Source organism: Mchenga conophoros, linkage group LG17 (genome assembly GCF_057382185.1).
Source record: "Mchenga conophoros isolate Kocher_MC1m ecotype Shallow Benthic linkage group LG17, M_conophoros_male_GT1.1, whole genome shotgun sequence".
Taxonomy (NCBI): domain Eukaryota; kingdom Metazoa; phylum Chordata; class Actinopteri; order Cichliformes; family Cichlidae; genus Mchenga; species Mchenga conophoros.
This window is the reverse complement of record NC_140542.1, coordinates 11,946,205-11,964,958: the sequence shown is the minus strand read 5'-3', so window position 1 is coordinate 11,964,958 and position 18,754 is coordinate 11,946,205.

The window sequence follows — 18,754 nt, the reverse complement described above, 5'->3', positions numbered from 1 at the left end:
CTACAACACACTGAGAACAGAAACAGAACAAAAACCTAGAAACCAGGAACAGTAAATATAATACAACACAGAAACCCATAATTCAAGCAGTATAACTTAACCCAAAACCACAAAACGCTGGTTCACTTGTTTTTTTATAATTATTTATTCTGTAATATGTTGCATACAACATGCTTTTCATAAATAAATAAATAAATGTTCTTAATTCCAAACTAGTCCCTTGTTTGTTTGTTTTTTGTTAAATTATAGGACTAAAGCTGTTACCTGCAAATTTAAATCATGTTTTTATTAAGTATTCGATATCGGTATCGGCGAGTGCTGAAATGCAAGTACTCGTACTCGTTTCCAAAAAAGTGGTATCGGTGCATCCCTAGTAACTAGGAACCTTCAAGAGCGTAAGATGTACCTGTGTGCCAAGTTTGGTTGCTTTACTTCTTCTGGTTTTGGAGGAGTTCACAATCATAGAAAGAAACAACCAGACAGATTAAAATTTGGTTCAGGTACCAAAACTACTGATAAGGTTTACAAAGTGATAGTCTTTTGGAATAGAATAAGGACCTTTACAACATTAATAAAAGCCAGTGCATTTAAAAGGGACAACAAATGGTCCTGAGAGGTATACTACAAAGCGAGATTAATGGATTAGCCAGCTGTTTCCACTTAAAGTTTAGCGGAAACTTCCGCTTAGAGTTTTCAATGTCAAGAAAGTGGCTCTCATTTCACCTGGTTAATCACCATGGTAACTGGTGCCGAACACAACCTGGCTCGGACCAGCACCACTTGTCACTTATTCTTTTATTTACAGTATGCTTTGCGTGCAATATAGATTCTTTGCTGGGTGAGTGTTAAATTGCATTATTATGTATTAAATCGGTCAGGCAGACAATGTGGTGCCAAATCTCTTTTACTCTGTGGGAGCACTGAACACAACAGAATACCTGTTCAATCAGTAAAATGAATGAAATCACTTTGTTTTTTTGACAAACTAAAGCAGTTTCCATGTCTTCATTGTGAGGCTGTGGGACAGTAACATTTAATGATTAAATGTATCTAGTTTGAAGATTCAGAGTGCTAATATGTCACCTTAGAAACAAACAGCAGCACTGAGAGTGCACTCAGCCATAAAATAATTAACTTGAATTAACATATTTATTTTACCGCTCATGCACTAAATCCTGAGATTAACAGTTTTCTGTAGGAATAATCTCTTGTCTTATTTGAAGCAGTGTTGTATTTTACTATTATACTTGTGTGTTCTCTTTATATTTTTAATCACCAATTTATAATCATCATCATCATCATCATCTGATAACACCTGATAAGAGAAGGGCTCATTCTGAGTCACATGACCCACAAAATACTTATTTTTATGTGACAGCCTCAATCAGAAAATCCTGCTTAACACCGAAAGCTGATAGGCAGCAAAGGCCTGGCTATATTGAACATTTGTAATTTACCCCTCTGAGCAAATGACCATTTATGGATGAGCTTGAATTACCATATTTTTCGGATCATAAGGCGCACCAGATTATAAGGCCCACTGTTGATGAGCGGGTCTGTTTTCATACATAAGGCAAACCGGATTATAAGGCGCATTAAGCTAAACAAAACAGTCAGGTAAGTAAAACTTTACTCAAATCATTCTTCTTTCTTCCTCCACTACCGTATCATTGATTCATTAATGCCAAATTCTCTCTCAGCTGCTCTATTCCATGTTGTTGCAGTATATTAATGACTAACCTATTGTGGAGGGATTATCTCAGTTGTTCTCCTGACTGAAGTTTGGTCCATTTACAGCATTCTGCCATGCAATTGTATTTGTCCCTAACCATTGGGAACCTTCACGTTAACTTTTATCAAGTGGAAAAAAGTTGGGGTTCATCCTCCAGCTTCACTGTGTTTATGTTATGCTAACATAGCTGTGTCCCTAGTGATCACGTAGCACATCATTATATACCAGCTAGCCCAACTTCAGTAACCCTACAAACGTCACTGCTGTTTAGTTTTCTGTCTTCATTTATGTTTGAAGTAATAGCAGAGCTGTACGTTTTAATTTTTTAGGAAATCTCTCCCTCAGAACATGGTATATTGTCTTTAGGTGCCAACTAGCGAGCTAACTTTCTGCTAACTTCTAACTCTGTTAAATGTAATACATTCTGTTTTCATGGATGCCTGGATGTTAAACTTAATTGTTACACCTGGTAAAGCAGCAATGCTGATCATTTTATTAAAGATGGAAGAATTTAGACAGTTTTTAACGCTCAGTGATGCTGCAGTGTTAGTTTGACAACCCATCAAGCGATGCGGCTTCGTAGCTTTCCAAAGTCATACTAATGCTGGGCTCACACTGTGCGATTTTTGGCCCATTTTGAGACGATTTTTGAGTCGTGCGACCGATTTGGCGATCGGCCCGATTTTGGCCTTCATCGTGCGTCGTGCATCGTGTAGTATACGTGAGTTAACGAGACGCGATTAACACCTCACGACGAGCTCCCGATCATCAATCGCTTGGTCGGGAGGATTTCAAACCTGTTTGAAATCCTCGCGACCGTCGTGAGGGTGTCACCGCAGTTTCTCACACTGCGCACGCGCAAACACAAATGTCAGCGAAAAAGACGGCGCAGCACGGCAGTGCAGCTTGTGATCTGGACACAAGCGATGGCCATAATTGCCATAAAGCTCATCCGAGCCTTTTCGATGTGGCCTCACAAAATTATCGCGACCACAACAACCGTGAAAATAGTTGGATCTACACTGCTGCTCAATCACAGCTGCCTGGTCAATGTTTTTCATTAGCAATTTAGCAAAGTTGATGATGGTGGTGTGTGTGTCTGTGTGAGTGAAAGACAGAGAGAGAGCGAGCGACAGAATTTCTGTTATAACCTTCATTTTATGGACGCACAGTGTGAGCACTCGGGTCGCATCAGAGCATCGGGTTGTATAGTGTGAGACCCTGCATCATGACCTATGAACTTCTAACCCCTGCGAGTCAATCGTACAGTTTGAGCAGGACCTGAATCACGCGACTGAAAAAAATCGCACAGTGTCTGCCCAGCTTAAAACTGTTTTTGACAGCGCCGTGTACCACATAAAATCGGTTTGAGGTCAGTAAGCACAACCACTCTTCATACATCTGGTGTCCCTGATTAAAAGGCACACTGTCGATGTTTGAGAAAATTAAAGGATTTTAAGTGCGCCTTATATGCTTACAGTAATACCGTATTTTTCGGACTATAAGTCATGACACCTACACAAAAGTACTTTATAAAGTGCTTTAAATCCTCAAATAGAGTAGAGAAGCTATAAGAACCAGTCCACTTCCTTATGAGTACAGCATCTCTGAGACATCTATTATTTCAGTATACACTGTTAGCCTTTGCAGTAATTTCCATAGCTTAGTACTGCAAAATCAACAGTAAAAAACTCTAAAGGATGTTAGCAGTTTAGTACTGTGATTTGCATGTATTTGTGGGAAAATTCCATGAGATTACATTATTTTTACGGTAACTAACCGTACTCATGGAAACAGCTGTAAAATACAGCAAATGTAACAATTGGTGATGTTACTGAGATTATACTATTACACCATCCGGATTTCTGTTGTTTTCTACTGTAGATCTAAGAGTAATTACTTAAATCCTCATTCAGAGTGTATTACTATAAAATGTGATTCACTGTGAAAGTAGTATAACATATGTGGTACTTTTTAAGACACCTCTGCCTAACTACAGTGACCCAACCTAATAATATGCTCTGGTCGTCATTTTACACAAGTTAAGGTGTCACATCCATGAAACCTACACCACTAACCAGCATCAGTCCTACAACTTCACTCTCAAAATTAATAAATTCTGGGACAAGCAGAAACTGTATTTTTAGCGGTGCATTTTGTTGCAGGCCAGACTGCTATTAAATACACTCTCCTAAAGAAATAATTCCTTTGTAGCACCTCTTCGTCTTGGTTCAGAAGAGATGTCCTGGATATACGTGATAATATAACACATTATCACAGTTTAGCGCGTTGGGTTGTGTTTTAAAAGCGATTGTTACGTTTTTAAAGCTTTGTAATGCGACAGGCGCGATAGCCGTCACCACACTTTCACCTGACGTACAACGTGACGTATGACGCACATGTCGGGTATTCACTTTCAAAACAACAATGGGGATAGAAAATATTGCTCGAGGTGGTTAATGCTCCTTTCGCTGGTTGCCAACCACCATTAAATAACAACAAGAAGAAAATATTGATCTGCTTCTCTTAGTTTTGCACTTTTAAGCCGCAATACTGACTCAAACAAAGCTGCAAAGCAGGAGAACAACATGGCCATCAACTATTCTGTGCCACAGATCCAGTTCGCTGCAGCACAGAGTGATGATGAGACCGATAACATGTGCAAAAGTAGTCAGAGGTAACTGGATGTTCAATCGGGTTAAATGCAAGGTTGACTGGATTATATCTGAAGATCATATGCTATTCGTGATAACTCTGCTAGACTCCAAATTGCTCGTCCATGCGGGAGTATCTCAAAATTAAATGAAACCACTTAACACTTCCTCCCTAAAACAGACTGACATGGGACACATTAAAGTTGGATCGGAACCAGCTAATCAGTCTGAAGTCTCGAATAAGTGAATAAAACACTTATTCGAGAGAAGTCCGAAATGTGTTCTTATTACTGTTTGTTTTGACTTTTAAGCTACCCTACCAGGATATTTTCATTCAAATGCTAAGACAAAATGTCAATATCTATGAATGTGGAGAATCAAAAGACTAGTTAGGTAATAGTTGCCGATGGATTTATGAGACTTGATAGAAACTTGGACGTTTGCAACAGGTGAATCGGTGAACTACCGAGGTTGCGGCCAAATGGTTAGCTGATCAGTGTTTTCAGGTGTGCTTGAACTACCTTTACGGTGCGGAGTGCTGACTAAGTCATGTTAAACCCATTAAAGCGTCGAGCTCAAATATCTTTTCATTTTTGTGCAGTGTTCTATTGTCGGCACACATTTTCTGTTTATTGAAGCCTTTTGTGAATAATTTTGATCATGTAAAAACTGGGAATTGGTCCCTATTGACAATACTCTTATTTTTTGCATTGCATATGTCATTTAGGAAAGGTAATTGGTCACTGAACTTTTTGCAACTATGTGTATTTCTAAATTTTGTGGCTTCAGTGCGTGCAAATTTATATTGTTCAGTTTGCATGTTAAAAGCCTGCCAAGCACCCCAAGGCTGATTATGCTTGGTAAGAAGTCATTTATGAAATAGAGCTGATTAGACCATATTAAAATTTCTGTTTGGCACAGGAGCTTTTCATGGACACAGGTATCCAGTCTCTGTTTTGTTAGCTCAAATTTCTGTAATTTCCTTTATAAACCAAGGTTGTTGGACATGTGTCTCAGTGAATCCAGCAAAGTAACATTATCAAATTTCACATTACATATTACTGATCAACATAGTAGTCTAGCTAGACCAACAGCAGAAATACTGAAGTCAATACTGTAAAGTTTAACAGCAGCACAAACTATAAACTCCAAAATAACCATACAGTTGATTCATCTCCAGTAATTTAACTGGGCTGACTCTTTGTTAGGTGTGTTTAATGTGCAGAATAATTCCCAATTATGTACAATTATAATATGGTAAAACTGACTTATGTACATAAGGCCATTAATAATTAACTGTATGTAGCTATTTGCTTTATGACTATCTAGACTGTGCAGAAGTGAAGTATTGAAATTATTTTATGTTGCATAATGACAACATGTTGCCCCTATACATTTAAGGACAAAGTTCAATGACCGCCACCTGCTGGATGGTGAGTGCACAGGGGCGTGTAATTGTTGAGCTGGACAAAGAGAACACCTTTGCTGATGCAATGTCAGTCTTCTTTGGTAATTCTATGTATTAAACCTGGAATACCAGAAGTCAGCGTGTGCGAGGTTTTTTGCAAGGATAAACCCTGAAGAGGGAACAAAATGTACCTCCAAGGTTGGGACAAGCAGAAAGACTGGGACCACTGTGAAGCGAAAGGTTGTTCACATTAACCCTCATGTCACAACTTTCCTCCAGCAGCTTACTGTATTTGAGTGGAGAACTTCAAATTAGGTAACTGTTTTTGCCATTTTAGTGAATTTCTTGTATAATTTAAGTGACCAATGTGTTGTTACCCATGTCTCCACAGATGATCCATGGCCCATGCTTTCTGGACATTTACACAAGACGAACAACAATGAAGACAAGCTCTCTTGCCACTCTTGCAAGACGCTGTCTCTGTCCAATAGGTTTTTTGAGTGCAACAGTGTTGATTTTTTTTTCTGCTTTTACCTGTTTGTTAAAAATTATTTCAGCTACTTACACTTTAATTGTCACATGTATTGGCTCACCCTACAAATCAATGAACTCAGTCCACAAAGCAAGATCAGGGTTCAGTGCAGGTCAGTCAAGTTCCTTCACACCACACACGCTCATCCATGTCCTTGTGGACCCTGTTTTGTGCAATGATTTGGTGGTGTGAGCCAGTATTTTGGACAAAGTGTATATAAAGGCAGAAGTGTGGGGCTTGATATTATATTCATTACAATTCAGTTTATTTGTATGGTGCCAACAAAATGAATGCCAAGGCACTTCACATTGTAGGTTTAAGACCCTACAAAATATAAATAAGAAAACCCAACACTTGAGCATATGTTGTCTGCCATGATATGGATATGACATAATATGGTTATTGTTTGTACAACCATCTGAGAAAATAATGTATTACATGGTTTAGTAAAAACAAGTGCTTCCTCAATGAAAATATCTTTTCAGTTCTTTTCAGTTTTTGATTTTGGAAATGTGTATTTCAGCAGGGAAAAATCAGAATTGAAATAAAGTGGTGTAAAGCACATGAATTATTTTTTTTTTTGTGTGTGTGTCTATCTATCCATCCATCCAATTTTTTTGGAACCCTCCAGTCTCTTACAGTATGTTACTGTTAACTGAAATTACGGTAAATTGCGACCTGTTAAACAGTAAATGACCGCCTGTTGGGACACGGTATCCTCTAGCAGAGATGAATATTTTTGGTACTGATGATGCGTGATAACGGTAAGTTACTGGTTAATATATTGCAGTTTATTACTTGCAGTGAGCTTACAGTGACATACCGTGAATAAACGGTAGTATACCAATTTCTTAATCACAGTATGATGTTACTTTGTTGACGTAATTTACGACATAACGACATAACGGTATCTCACGGTACCGTAAAGTGGCGATGAAAAGTCTAACAGTGCACATCTATAAATTAGACTGAACCAGTTCCTGTTTTGAATTATTCAGCATATCACCACAGAACATTTAGGGTGAATATGAGCATGTTTTATAAGGAAACTAGTGTGACTCACACACACTGCTTACAGTGGAATGCTTACTCACAATGCATTCAGGATGGTGTTCTGGTGGAGAACAGTCACATGTTTTTGACAAGTGTAAGCACATGAGCAGTAATTTAAATTTATAGCTGACAGTTTTTCACCAAAAATGTCTGAAGTGGTCCCTTTCTCCACCTGTGAGTCATCCTTACTTGTCTGATTTGCTTACTGGCCAGGATAGAAACATCCTAGTTATTTCTGTACAATTTCTTCACAGCACTGTGAGCAAATGAACCACAGGGTCAGAAAATAAACAGTAGGCAGCAGGTTAATGGCTTGTCAAAAAGTCCCTGTACAAAGTTTTTGGTAGTTTCCTGTCAGACAGATAATTATTAAAAGTAGAAAAGGTTTTCTAAAATAAATTAAAAGAAATATGTTGTAATGGGAACAGGGGAGAACAAGGAACAATCAGGAAATGAATGGGGAACAAACTTTTTCATGACTAATCTTCTATAGACATATGTTTGACTCTGTTTCCTCATACGATGTTTCGTCCAAAACCAAGATGAACTATTAAAATGAGTTTGAATCAGCCCATTAATATGAAGGAACACTGCTACAGCCACTGTATTTGAGTCAAATATGAGAGCAATCAAAAAGAACTACCTCCTCATCAATAAACCACAACAATCCCATCCATCTCTCTAGAGCTATGATGGATAGACATGGACCAGTCTAATTAAAGGATGAATTATGGAATGGATTCAATTCATCACTATTCTGTCATTGCTATTAAATTCACAGTCAGTCCCATTTTTCCATATCTGGGTTGCGCCGCATTTCTGCAACTATCAATCATATAGCAGGGGATCTTATGTAGTTTATCTGGGCCAAACTTCTGGTAAAACAACTCTCTGCTTTAGGTATTCATGTTAAGACAGGCCTTATGCATAATCCCCAGTGTACATACTGATGAACCCTTTAAGCTGCATATGGCAGGCAATATGGCATTAGAACCAACATGCTGGGAGAGTCTATTGAATGGTTTTACAGCAGATTGTCCACACACACACACACACACACACACACACACACACACACACACACACACACACACAAATAAAATGTACCTTTTGCGCACACATTAGCATAGAAACGTTAGGATATTAGTGATTAGGTTGGCCATGCTGTACATAAATAATAATAATAATAATAAACGCCTCCTAGCAACACCTTGCATCTACATTTTAAGAGATTTACCCTATGTACTAGATGCTACAGGTCAGTTAACACTCTCTGTCAAAAGAACAACAAACTCAAAGAGGGCACTTGAAGGAGACAGCTGGCACTGAAAAAACGGCCAAACGTATCATTGCCCTTAAGTGTCCCTTTCTTCAGAAATGTGGGGAAGATAATAATAAGCCGCTGTCAAAATTCTTGAACAAACAAGCCAAGATTAGATCACAAATACAAAACAACATTCAGGGGTTGCTGTCATTTTATGTCCAGTGCTGTGTATCTCAGCACCTAAAAGGAATTCTTGTGTGAGCGCATACGTGCTTCTGAGTTTCTGTGAATGCGCACATGTTCATCAGTATGTAAAGTGGGAAATCTATTATACAGTAGAACACACAAGGAAGGGAGAGCACGAGAAAGAATGTGAGCCAGTGCCTCAGGCTCAATGTAGTTTTATTAGTGGGGCTGTTGAGGAAGTGGGGTGCAGTAGAATGGACCACTGCAAGCTGCTATTTTTTTCCTCCCTGCAAAAGTACGCAAACGCCAAAATCTCTTGAATTTCAATGCTTTGCGAGATACTAACACCATGACTTTGGAAAGAGCTCTGCAGCACCTTGAAAAGTAACTACACAACAGATGAATTTACAAATTCCAGTTCCTGAAATCCATTTTTGTGGACAAGTTTCTGAAGAAAGTTGGTCCTTTTTGTCTTGAAATAACCCCAAACCTCACCCCTGACGTCGTTGCCCACCTCTCAATTTTAAATACACTTAGTCATTGAGGGCTAGCAGGAGGGACTATGCGCTTACCTGCTGCTCTCTGGCAGGTAGCTCCATGCCCTCCTGGGTTTTAATTGCACCTTAGAACACATATGCATCAACACTACAATGAGCGGGTGGAGGGAGGTTTGGAGTCTTCTCCCACCCCCATTCTCTGCGGCCTGCTGGAGCGGGAGGGCTAGTAGGAGGAGTTGGCCGTCCGACTGCGGTCTGGGGTGTGGGGCCTCCCTGCTGCTGCGGAGTCGGGGTGGTCTGCCTCTCCCCACCGCAGGGAAAAGGGTAACACCACCTGGGTCTGGGTGCAATTCCCCCCTCCAGGGACAAGGGTACCTAGACCCGGTTTGTAGAGTACGCTTGGGGAGTGTGATTGTGTGTACAGCGTCTCTTTATGTCTGTCTCCACGTTGGTTGAGTGTGGAGTGAGTGCATATGAGAGCATGAGGGTGGGAATGGATGTTTGTGTCTGTGTGTGCCTGTATGTCTGTGTCTATATGTCAGGTTGGGTATCAGACGCCACCTCTCTGGGGACACCTCAGGCCCTCCAAGGTTTGGAGGCCTATCTCCACCCACCACCACTTCCCCTGCCGGTGGCGGACTCCCTCAGGTGTCGGTGTGTTGGTGGTTCTTTGTGTCTGGGGGTGGGCGTCCGGGTACACACCGGCTCACTCCTTGGCGGCCGCTTGTTGGGGCCTGGGGCCTGGGGCTCGCTCGGGCCCCTTTGGAGGTGGGGTGCCCCCGGCCTCTCGGCCTGGGGCTCGGTCACTCAGGCGCAGCTGGGGGCCGGCGGAGCTCACGGGCGCGTCACTGCAACTCCCCCTGACTTCTGCTCCGCGGCTGCTGGGCGAGCCCTCATCTGGGACTCTCCTCAGCTCTTACTGGAACAGTGGCGCGGCTGCCCCTCTGTTGGTCTTCCATGGTCTCTTGTGTTCTGGGGGCCTCTGGATGTCTGGAGTTTTGATCTCCTCCATACCCGCTTCACACCCTGGAGGACGGGGCTGTGGCCCCCCCACACTCCCTAGCAGATCATTACATGGAGAAACCTTTGGAATGCAAGCATGCTGATCCACACAGGTATGCACACATGGGTATTCACAGACGCGGACTAAAGCTTTCTTGGCTGCTACCTCAAAGCACACTGTGCGCTGTCTATCTTGCGTGCTGCACAATATCGTTTATTATTTAGTAAATATTGATATCTATGGCTAGCTAGTTTATTGTGATGGTGCTTTGTTTTCTCTATTATTATGTTGCTCTTTGTTGTTTGCTGTCTCCTCTGTTTGTTTTTTTTGTTTGTTTTTTTTTTCTCCATACAGGTGACCCAGGAGTTCTTTTTTTTTTTTTCTCTCTCTCTTCCCCCCCCTTCTCACCGTCTCTTCTCCCCTTTGGTTTTCTTTCTTTCTCTCCCCCTCTTTCTCTCATTCATTCCCCCTGTCCTATTTATTAAAAAAAAAAAAAAAAAAAAAAAAAAGACAAAGGATGAACTGAAGCTCTGCCATCACGTAATGTCGCATACTGCTGTTTCTGATGTCATTTAAAAAAAAAAAAAAAAAGAAATAACCCCAATCATATTGTTTTGTTTTACCTTCCTTTTAACTTATATTTGTTTAACTTATATTTGTTATTGGTTTACAGGGCCGCTGGTGTTACGTGAAACTAAACGTTTAAATACATCATATTGAGTCTGAGTCAGCCTCTTAGTTTATTCTTAGTAAATATTTAGTTCTTGTTAACTGGATGATCCTGCCAAAGACCTATCTTTACCTCTCCCACCTCTGTGGGACCCATGTGTGTCAGCCAGTGTCTCATGATTTTGTAGTGGCTTTCTGGATTCACTGTCTGCCCACACATCTGCTGAATACTTATCAGATACCTGTCTGTAAAATACTTACCTGAATGCCTTAATTGCATATTTACCCTATACCTACTTGTGCAGTCCTTATCTGAATTCCTTTATTAGCTCTCTCTAAATAAGCTCTTTAACTGTTTCCAATTGTCACGCCCTGCATTTGGGTCCACTTACCACATCTTAACTTCATCAATATTAACTGCTAACCACCGGCAGCTTCATTAGTAGGGGATACAGTAGTTAGGAATCTGAAAATATTAGGTATATTAGAATGAATTAACAGTAAAAAATTCTTATAACTGTTTGTTTTATCTAAGTGTGTTTCAGTACTTAGAATTCAAGAACCAGTACCCATTCAATTCTGGCTCTTAAAATATGTCCTTTAGATTCTATTCATAACCATTATGGAAAGAACTCTCAGGCACAGTCAGGAACCCTTTTCCATGGTCTCTGGATCATATCTTTGCTTTTCACAGATGTCCTGTTAGCTTCATCAAACAGTGAATTAGCACCTCTAATTCTGAGGCAGTATTTCCTAGCCAGTAAAATGATGGCTTTCCCACTTTGGGTTGTAATTGGTATGTGCCTCAAGTGCATGACTTCATGTATTTTGTGTTCTTGTCCATAAGTAAAGTGAGAGAGTGGAGTGGGTGATTAACAGATGGATTGGAGCAGGATCTGCAGTGATACAGACATCGTGCTGGTTTACTGTAATGAAGATAAATCTAAGAGTGAAAGCGATGCACAATATTTGTTGGTCAGTTGACCTTGGTACCCCTACCTATAACTTAAAAAGTCATAAAATTGTGGATACAAGTGTGTGACAGGAGTGATGGACCACATATTTCACACTTTCAAACACTTTTCTTTATTCTCAGCTTTTCAGCTGCCAGCCACACGTACACAACAACAACCTCAGGACCCAGTTCATTCTTTTTAAGCCGGTGAGGCATGATTGCTGATGGAGCTCTGGTGTGTGGGTCTCCCGTGCAGCTGCGCCACAAACCACGTCCGCCACAAAGTGATAGCGAGTTTCCTCCAAAAAGTGTCTGGACTCACAAATACAGATGGATGATGAGTTATGTCATGTGCAAGGCATTCACAATGGCGCTGCTGCTGCCCTTCTGTCTGTTGAGGTTGGTCAGACTAGGACACCTTACAGATGCGTCCTAAGTGAGGTGTTTTGGGACTAGAGCTTGGAAAAACTTTCTCTTTTTTTATTTAATTTGTGAATGCCATGCCAACAAATACAGGATTACTGTAATACCTAATAGTCACCAGATGTTATTTCCATCGAAGTTAAAACACACAGATGAAGGTGAAAGCTAAATGCAGAGAAATGACTTGGGAAAGTGATTGTGTCAGATCATATTGTTACATGAAAGTACATGAAGGTTTGATATCTTAAGAAACAAAACTTTAATTTGAGATCCTTTATCATTTACTGTGAATGTATATTGGTGAAATATACTATGAGAAGAAACAATCCACAAAAACATACTGGCTAGTAGAAATGACCTCAATGAGATGTAAATCTCTTAAAGATTTATGAGATAGGCATGAATTACTGTATGCGAAAATTTACACTTCCATGAAAAGCAAATAAAAACAAATATCTACCCACGTTCACCAAGAAATTCCTGCATAAACCAGAACTTTTGTGTGCATGTCTTTGTGTGTGTGTTTGTGTGTGTAAATCAGCAGTTTTTGCATAAATTGGAGCTTCAGCAGAACTCTCTTGGGATCCATCTGCAAGCTTTATGCTATGATATTTAGCTTTCAAGGATGCGTGAGGCTGGTAATAAAGTGCTGGATCATTTGTAGTGTAACAGAAGAGAGGATGGTATTTGCAGTGGATTTGCAGAGGTGAGTCAGAGGTCACAGCACATGTTGGCCTGTTCTGCTCACCAGTGAGTCTAACCTTTGCTGGGGTCCATTAGTGACAGGAACAGTCTCTTGGGGTGGAACAGGGTGAAAGGAAATGAACAGCTGGACTGATTTCCTGTCTCCATGCTGTTTGATGCTTGGGGCAAATTTGCTAATATCCATACAGAAAGCAAGCTTGATGTTTGTGTTGACATGCCACATTTCACTTGAATGGTTTTTCCAAAGTTTGTGCATACTCATTTCTGTACAAGTGTGCTTTTTGTCGATATGTCAGGCAAGTTTGTGACTGGAAGGTCACCAGCTGAAATCCCTGCACTGTGTGAGAAAATGTGTGAGGAGAATGCAAATTGAGTAAATCTCTGTTTTCCCATTAGCTACCGCTCAAGTGCCCTTGAGCAACAGCTTGGAACCCTAACTGTTTCTGTGAAACCACATCAACTGGTCAGATCCTGCAGGCCATCTGCATGTGATTTGGTCACAGTGGGAATCAGCTAAAAAAAAAAAGCATACACTTTCGTCATATTATTAATCCTACAAAAGTTGTTTTTTTGTTTTTTTTTAAGATAACATTTACAACATTTTACTGGCAATAGGGAAGAGATGTCACGTAGAGGAATTCGTTGTGACCACTTTTTTAAAAATGCAAGAACATGCCCACAGCAGGAACCTAAAGTGACACGGGTGAGTACACATTTTTATTACAGGGATATTTTTGCACTGATTTTAAAAGGTTATGTAATGCCAGACATGTTACTGGGGAGGAACTTTTTTGTAGTCTGAAATTTGCTAGTGGTTAAATATGCCTGTTACTTGCCATGTGGTTTCTCCTCCACAGTTGTTGCTATTTAATTAGTTTTATTTGCATTTAATTGGAATCCACTTAGACTTACCACCCTGCTTTCTTCATCAGCTGACATAGAGGTCACCCAAATGACTGTAGCTATGGTGAATAACCATTTATTCTGGACCATCTTTACTACTGGACATTTAGTCTAACATATAATTCAGCTCCACTGCCACAGAGACAAATACAAATAATCTTCCCTTATTGTATTATATTTAGGATTTTGATTTATTGAGCTCTTGACTTCTTCTTGTTTTTTCTTTTGACTTATTTTACATTGTGACCACAGTGATGTGATTTTGTTCCCATATCTTTCGGGATAGGCAAAGTACAGTAGTTGCAAAGTCAAGTGTCCTAGGGTTGGAGAGTACCAGTGCTGATCTGGTTAGGTATGAATTTTCACTTTTTTATTCTTTTGTAGCTCTTTGGTGATTTTGACACTGTGCTTTGGTTTGTTATCATGCTGAAGTATTCCTTTTCTAACCACAATATTACTTCACCACTATCTTACAATATTGCCATATTGCCACTATCCCACCACATCACTGGTATTATTGCAGGTCAGGTTCACAGAGTACATCTAAACATGTGCAAGTGTCTTGGTAACAGCTATCCAAAAAATATGTTCTCAATATTCCTAAATCTTCATTCACAATCTGTCGTGTTCTTAGCAAAATGTAATCTTGCAGTTTTATGCCCAAAAAAGGCAAGATTTTTTTTTCTTTTTACCCCCAGGACAATGTGCACAGAGGTCAAGGTTATGCAGTGTCAGAGCTGTCACAGAAACTCCAATTTCCATTGATGACACCTGTTCCAAGTCCGAAGCACTTGACAGTCTGTTTTTCACAGCTAGATTGTGCACAATATCTGTGGTTTTACAGCACAGCCAGTGCTGTCCTGATTAGTGGTAGCCTGAATTGTTCTGCCTCCAGATTACTGTGCAACTGAGGCCATTTTCTGATTGTTTGTTGTTCAGTCATTTTTTTTTTGTGAACAATTTCTTAAGACTACATTCTTCAGTTGAAGCCAGATATCAAAATAATGAAGAAAAAAAACATTCACATCTTTAACCCTCAAAAATAACCTTAAAAGTTATTACCACAAATATTAATATTAGTGTAAAAAGCACCAAGCTAATTACAGATAGAAGTATTTCAGACTTAACCTTTATCCTGACACAGATTGTTTTCTTTCCAACATACTGATCAACCAATAATCTGTACTACAGGGTGGGCCATTTATATGGATACACCGTAATAAAATGGGAATGGTTGGTGATATTAAAGTCCTGTTTGTGACACATTAGTATATGTGAGGGGGCAAACTCCTCAAGATGGTGACCATTTAGAAGTCGACCATCTTGGATACAACTCTTGTTTTTTCAATAGGAAGAGGGCCATGTGACACATCAAACTTATTGGTAATGTCACAAAAAAAACAATGGTGTGCTTGGTTTCAACGTAACTTTATTCTTTCATGAGTTATTTACAAGTTTCTGACCACTTATAAAATGTGTTCAATGTGGTGCCCATTGTGTTGGATTGTCAATGCAACCCTCTTCTCCCACTCTTCACACACTGATAGCAACACCGCAGGAGAAATGCCAGCACAGGCATTGAGTATCCGTAGTTTCAGGTGCTGCACATCTCGTATCTTCACACCATAGACAATTGCCTTCAGATGACCCCAAAGATAAAAGTCTAAGGGGGTCAGATCGGGAGACCTTGGGGGCCATTCAACTGGCCCACGATGACCAATCTACTTTCCAGGAAAGTGTTCATCTAGGAATGCTCGGACCTGGCACCCATAATGTGGTGGTGCACCATCTTGCTGGAAAAACTCAGGGAACGTGCCAGCTTCAGTGCATAAAGAGGGAAACACATCATCATGTAGCAATTTCAAATATCCAGTGGCCTTGAGGTTTCCATTGATGAAGAATGGACCCACTACCGTTGTACCCCATATACCACACCAAACCATCACTTTTGTTGGTCCAACAGTCTTGGAGGGATCCATCCAATGTGGGTTAGTCTCAGACCAATAACGGTGGTTTTGTTTGTTAACTTCACCATTTACATAAAAGTTTGCCTCATCACTGAACAAAATCTTCTGCGTGAACTGAGGGTCCTGTTCCAATTTTTGTTTTGCCCATTCTGCAAATTCATCTGGGTCATCCTCGTTGAGATGCTGCAGTAGCTGGAGTTTGTAACGGTGCCATTTGTGAGTAGCTAATATCCGCCGAAGGGATGTTCGACTAATGCCACTCTCCAGTGACATGCGGTGAGTGCTACGCTGTGGGCTCTTGCTGAATGAAGCTAGGACAGCCACTGATGTTTCTTCATTAGTGACAGTTTTCTTGCGTCCATATTTTGGCAAATCTAACACTGAACCAGTTTCACCAAACTTAGCAAGCAGTTTGCTAACTGTAGCACGAGAGATGGGTGGTCTCGTAGGGTGTCTTGCATTGAAATCTGCCGCAATGACCCGGTTACTACGTTCACCAGATATCAACATAATTTCGATCCGCTCCTCACGTGTTAACCTCTTCGACATGTCAATGGCTGTAAACAAAGGCAAACTTGTAAATAACTCATGGAAGAATAAAGTTACATTGAAACCAAGCACACCATTGTTTTTCTTGTGACATTACCAATAAGTTTGATGTGTCACATGACCCTCATCCTATTGAAAAAACAAAAGTTGTATCCACGATGGCCGACTTCTAAATGGCCACCATGGTCACCACCCATCTTGAAGAGTTTGCCCCCTCACATATACTAATGTGCCACAAACAGGACTTTAATATCACCAACCATTCCCATTTTATTACGGTGTATCCATATAAATGGCCCACCCTGTACTACATCTGTACTGATCAAGTTCATCAAGCTCCTCGATAAGTTTAAAAAAGTTTATCTGTCTTTTTCATGAATACCAAGCCCTGTCATATCAGTCAGTGGGCATGAAGTAATTGGATTTCTTGTAATCAGTCCAGGCACTGGTTTAAATAATTGAAACCCTCGGTCAGCCAAGACCTGAGAAAATAAAGACCAACCTGTGTTGTTTCTCATGTTGTTTTGAACATAGCTATTTCTACTATTCCAACTGTCTGGGATCCTTCTGTCTATTGGCTCTACTTCCTCTTTTCTTTGCCAAGGTTGAAAAGACATCTTTCAGTGATATAATGTACTGTAGATGATGGTCTAGTCAAAGTTTTTACAATTACAATTTTACATTGAGGACAGAATTATTTTTATTTGTTAAGATGGTCTTTTTATGCCAATCACGTTAAACATTTGACATGTTGTCTGTTCTATTGTAAATAAAATATTGATTTTCAACAATTATTTCATTCTTTTCTTTTTTACGTTTTACACAGTAACATAACTTTATTCAGAATTGGGACTGGACATATCCAGAACAATAATCAAATTAAAAAAATTTTTTAAGTGTCCTAAAAATTCCTACTTGGTCTATCAACTGTTAAGCTGCATTACAGTCCAACGTGAGCTTGCAGACCTCTTTAGTCTTCCTCCCCCCATTTTCTTTCCTCTACACTACCATGACTTATCTCTCCATTGTTGGATGAAGGGAATAGAGAGAATTGAGGGTTAACAGGGTCTTGTTCTCTTGAGATGGCACACTTATTGACACGGCCACACAAAAAGCACCAGAGAATAAGGAGGTGGCTGGTAAGGAGACACTGTGCTAATGAAGTGTATCCTTCACTATCTATCAGCCGTCTTGTGGCAACTATCAAAGAACTAAATCAATACAGATGTGGTCAAAGATTCAGCTGTGCTTGAATGGAACTGCTCACCTCAATCTGTCTTTGTCATTAACTCTCCTCTTTGTGCCCCTTCTTGGTTAATGGTAATAAACTAATTTAATAGTAGAAGTTGCTCTCTTCTGTCTGGTTGTGGCTTTTTTTAAAGCAATAGAATCTGAAATGACACTGCCGAGGCACACAAAGTTTTTTGTAGGTATCCTTTTATGCATCAAATGTGATGTCTGATCATTTTGCATAATTGTGTAGCTTGATATTGTTTTTTTTATGCAATGGATATAAAGAATTAGTTTTTTCTTTTAAAAGTATTTTGATAGGTATAGGCAATAAAATATGTTTATGCAAGTATTGGTACAGAAGCAAGTTATTCCAGTATTGTAAGTGAAATAAGGCAATGTTTTACGAGTAGGATGTATATTAGACACGCCAGTCCACCCTGTCTCATCAGCGTGAAATTGACATGCACGCTTAAGTTGCAGTTATTTCAAGTCAACATTTTTGCTGGATTATTTAGCAAATTATGAACAATAGTAATAAGCTCAAAAAAGTGTCAGTTAAGAGCCACAATTTACTTGATTTTAAAACAAAAAGTACTTGTAATCTTGAGTTTGTTATGCTTCTTACAATCGTGCGACGCAAACACGTGTACAGGTTAAAAATGGTAAAATGGTAAATGGTCTGTATTTGTATAGCGCTTTACTTGGTCCTAAGGACCCCAAAGCGCTTTACACTATACGCAATCATCCACCCATTCACACACAGGTGATGGCAAGCTACAATGTAGCCACAGCCACCCTGGGGCGCACTGACAGAGGCGAGGCTGCCGGACACTGGCACCAACGGGCCCTCTGACCACCAACAGTAGGCAACAGGTGAAGTGTCTTGCCCAAGGACACAACGACCGAGACTGTCGGAGCCGGGGCTCGAACCGGCAACCTTCCGATTACAGGACGAACGCCCAACTCTTGAGCCACAATCGCCCAGGTTATGTTGTTAATGGCCAAATATGGCACAGTGCAT